At 42.6% G+C, this 4,917-nt stretch overlaps 1 pseudogene; it reads left to right on the top strand.

Moving 5' to 3' along the window:
• Window positions 1-158, top strand: LOC143842581 (small ribosomal subunit protein uS14 pseudogene; annotated as a pseudogene).
• The last annotated feature ends 4,759 nt before the right edge of the window (window positions 159-4,917 follow it).

Below are 4,917 nucleotides of genomic sequence, written 5' to 3'. Positions count from 1 at the left end.
ATGGGCCAGCAGCAGCTCTACTGGAGCCTCCCACAGAAGTTTGGGCAGGGCTCGCTCTCCTGCCGGGTGTGCTCGAACTGCCATGGTACAGCCTCAACATGTGCCGCCAGTGCTTTTGCCAGTACGCCAAGGACATCGGCTTAGTTGAGCGGGACTGAGCTGAGCCCACCCACGGCCAGCCACCTGGAGCGCCAGGATGGACCAGCAACAATGACGATGGCCAGAGATGGCGAGACCCTCCCCCTGCTCCACCACGTCCTTTCAATAAAGGGGCTGGCCGGCTGGGGGAAAAAAAGACAGAAAGAAAGCACATTATCCAATGTGTGCAGAATGGGTCATGGTTTCTTAATCTAACTGAATACCTGCATTCTGATTTGTAAATATTGTAAATATGCTTATTTTAAGATATCTCTCCTCCTGTGCGCTGTGAGAAGACAAAAGCAACAGACTGCGGTGTGAAAAACCCTGTTCTCTCTTGCTAAATCACAGTGCTGCGAGACTGCCATAAAGCAAACTGCTGAAAAAGGCAGTAGGATGATATGAATTTGAATCTGTGTCTCCAGAGAGAGGATTATACTCACACTTTCAAAATATTGGGACGGGATGCCATTTATTAAGGATGAGGTTAGAACAAGATACCAGACATTACCAACAAGGGAAAAAAAATGGTCATTAGTTAAAAACGCTTAATGAACAAGTGGTAACATAACATGCCACTTTTCTAGTGAACAAATACTTATCATCCATGTGAGATGATGATGATGAAGAAGAAGAAGAAGAAGAAGAAGAAGAAGAAGAAGAAGAAGAAGAAGAGTTGGTTCTTATATGCCACTTTTCCCTACCCGAAGGAGGCTCAAAGCGGCTTACAGTCGCCTTCCCTTTCCTCTCTCCACAACAGACACGCTGTGGGGTGGGTGAGGCTGAGAGAGCCCTGATATCACTGCCCGGTCAGAACAATTTTATCAGTGCTGTGGTGAGCCCAAGGTCGAACCCGGCATGCCAGATTAGAAGTCTGCACTCATAACCACTACACCAAACTGGCTCAGATAGTTGCTGAGATATAAAACCAGGAGTGACAGTATTCTGTTCAACGTAGTCGCTTCATATTTGGGCACATGCCATTAGAGTTGGTAGTGGACTCCATTCCATTATACTCCACTAAGATTTCTTCCTGCTTCATATCTTGCCCACTCCCAGCTCCTCCCATAAAGCCTCCAGGTAATTCCCAACCCAGAGCTCGCAACCCTACATTAACCTCCCTCCTCTATGACCATGTTCTCTCATCTCATCCCATCTTTCTCCCTCCCAAATATCTCTGTGGATCTCTGAGCTACTCCCCAAAAGGCAAAGATTCTCTCTAAAAAAAAAAAATGAGGCCAACCCTTTGAATCTAGTGGGAAATGACTGCTTTAGGATGCTTTGGGCTGATCCTGCGTTGAGCAGGGGGTTGGACTAGATGGCCTGTATGGCCCCTTCCAACTCTATGATTCTATGATTCTATGATTACCAGCTAAAGCAAAAATAACCAAAGTAGATTCTGACACACAAGCACATTCCTCACATTGCTGGCAACAGGTCCCAAAAGCAAATTTTTTTTTTTTTAATGTCAGAGTGACATCTGTTAACTCATGAATTGACATTCCATTACCATTGCAGAGTGGAATTTGGAAAGGCTTTACAAGGGAGGTGATTCTTCAACCTTTGGAGTACCTGGGAAAGTTATTTAATCCAACATTAACATTAACATTACAAAGTGGTAAATTCTTACCCAGGTGCCTGGGGTGACGTGTCATCTCATCTTCATCTCTGATCTGCAAAGTAAACATGTGTTGCAGCCGTATTTTTAAAAAGATTTGTGGAAATGTCTCATCACTGGTCTCTTGTATCACGTCCAATGTAGGAAAGCAGGTTTAGAAATATGCCGTTTCCAAAATTCTTGGAAGAACCAAAACAAGTGGACTGATTCGCTAGTTTCGTTCACCATCATATCCCTTAGCATTGAATGGAAAACACCTATATCTTTCCCCACTTCTGACGAACATGATATTAACATTTCACCTCATCTTAACTGCATCTCAGGTAATATTAACACTTCTCATGAACTTTCTATTATCAGAATAAATGGTGCAATAAATAAAGGAATAAAGGTCAGGCAGGAACTGCATACCCCGATTAAAATGAAGATTTTCTGCAAATACAGAGGAGCTGATAAATAGGACTGCGGACAAGACATGCTGGGCTAGAAATATCCAAATCAGGGGTAGCCAAACTGCGGCCCTCCAGATGTCCATGGACTACAATTCGCTGGCAGGGGCTCATGGGAATTGTAGTCCATGGACATCTGGAGGGCCGCAGTTTGGCTACCCCTGATCCAAATGATGTACTTAGTGGAGAATAATGGTGCACCCTTAAAGAGTAAGTCGTGCCACAAGCAACATCAGAAAAGAGTTGCCAATGAGATGAATTTTCATTAATTTATACAGATGGAAGAATTATGTTGATCTTGGTGTGGCCGTTCTGAATTCTTTTTAGATTTTTAAATTGTAGTAGGCATGCATTCCTCTTCAGAGATTGGAAAGCTTACTATTTATACTATAGTGATTCTATCATGCAAACACAAAATATAGAAGCTTATTTTTATAACGTATTGGATTTCCTCACAGAAGTGAATTGATGGTGTTTTTCATGATACAGAATGAGTGCTGCTTATGGAATATGGTTTAAACATCTTGTAAAGCTGAAGTTTTCTGTTCTCTGGTTCTAGATTTCAGCAGATCTGGAACACAGTGGGATGGTTTGAAATATCTTCAAGCTATTTTTTTTAAAGTTCATTTCACCTCTGATTATTTCGTTACCATCTCATTACAAAATCTCCAAATGGCTTTTACCCATTTACATTTTCAAACCATGCCATTGGCTTTACTTTCTGGCTGTTACCCCTGTGTACCTTTAGCTCTTCACTTATACATTTGTGAAGAACCTGAGGCTGAAGACCTTTCCTATTATGTTTTACATTGAAACCCGGTGATATTCCTTTGTTTCAACATTTCCTGAAAAAGATCTTGAAGACACTTCTGTAATTTCAGTGATCCGAGAAGCCCCAGGCAAGCTTTCTGTTGAGGGCCACAGGCATCAATAAAATCTTGTATCTCATAAAGCTCACGTGAGATGAACTCTTTCCAGAAGCATTCTAGACTCAGTGCCTGAAAACCTTTCAGCATCTAACACGTTGCTTTGATCTACACCTGGAAACATAATTGCCTTTCTTGAGCAGATTTGTCTCACACAGCTGACCTAGAGGGCCAGCAAACGGAGCACAGAGGCCAAGTCCTCCTCCAACATTGCCTGCCAGCAGGTGGTATGCAGAAGATTGTTGTTCCAGGCCATAAAGCTTCCCTTTTGTCATCATGGCCAGCAACCATTGATAAACCAGTTCTCTGGGAATCTACCTAGGCCATCGCTATGTTCACCGGCAATGCATTCCAGAATTCCATGGCTCATTGACTAAAGAAGTATTTCCTATTATCCATCAGCTTCATTGGGTGACCTGAGATGACTTGTTTGAGAGGGGTGGCATAAGAATCGAAGAAATAAAAAATATAAATAAATATAGGAGAGGACAAAAAACCTTCTTTGGACCCACTTTTTCTGTTCCATACATAATCTTATTTTTTAAAAACCCTTTTAAAAATAAAGTCCATGTATTCATATATAAGGTTGTGCCAATTTCTACCAATTTTCCCCTCAGGATTTGAGAGATTCCTGCAGAAAGGTACCTGTATTCAATACCAGTGAGTACCATAACCCCAAGGCCTCTCCCCACCCCAACAACCTGCCTCTATCATAAACCCTTTCCTCGTTTTTTCTCCAGTCCTGACCTGGATAGTCCAGGGAAACCCAGTCCTATCAGATCTTGAAAGCTACACAATGCTGACTTAGACTAGCTATACTACACATGCCATATGATAAACAGATCATTTCTCCTCTAATCAGAAAAGCCTCCTGTTTAAGCCAACCTTTCTCAATATTTTATGAATTAACTCCCAACTATTCATGAAATCCTTCCAGGGCCGTCAAGAAACCCTGGATGAGAAAGAAGGGGTTTAGCCTTTCCTCGTAGAAAAGCTGCTTCAATCCCTCAACCCTTTTGGTTGCTCTCTTTTATACATTGTTCAGCTTGGCAATACCTTGTTTGAGGTACAGTGAACCCGAACTGTGCATAGGATTCCAAAGGGGTCAACACTATAAATCTGCCTAAGGGTATTACAACATTGGCAGCTGTTTTCAGCCCCTTCCTAATAATTCCCTAATAGTGAGTAGATCTCTTGAGCAAATCAGATGTAATCTGTTATTTGGAGGTTCTATGGGCTAGCTAGAGCCTCTTGTGGCGCAGTGTGGTAAGGCAGCCGTCTGAAAGCTTTGCCCATGAGGCTGGGAGTTCAATCCCAGCAGCCGCCTCAAGGTTGACTCAGCCTTCCATCCTTCTGAGGTCTGTAAAATGAGTACCCAGCTTGCTGGGGGGTAGATGGTAATGACTTGGGAAGGCACTGGCAAACCACCCTGTATTGACTCTGCCATGAAAACGCTAGAGGGCGTCACCCCAAGGGTCAGACATGACTCGGTGCTTGCACAGGGGATACCTTTACTTTTACCTTTATGGGCTAGCAACAGGTACTTTATCAGGTAAAACTGTGAAATGGCCTTAATGTTCATAAAGAAAGCACGCATGCATTATTTATCAATGTATGTCCTGAACAATTGCAGATATGAATACCCCCCTTGTTGTTTATGAAACACACTCATATCTCTGGACATTAGGGAACTGTTCCTCTCTTTCATTTCTATAAGGCTATTATCCCCAGTTTCCCCTACGGAGGCTCATTACTCTTTTCACCTTCAAATGCAAACCAAACAATA

Source organism: Paroedura picta, chromosome 8 (genome assembly GCF_049243985.1).
Source record: "Paroedura picta isolate Pp20150507F chromosome 8, Ppicta_v3.0, whole genome shotgun sequence".
NCBI lineage: Eukaryota > Metazoa > Chordata > Lepidosauria > Squamata > Gekkonidae > Paroedura > Paroedura picta.
This window is presented reverse-complemented; position numbering and strand designations above follow the sequence as displayed.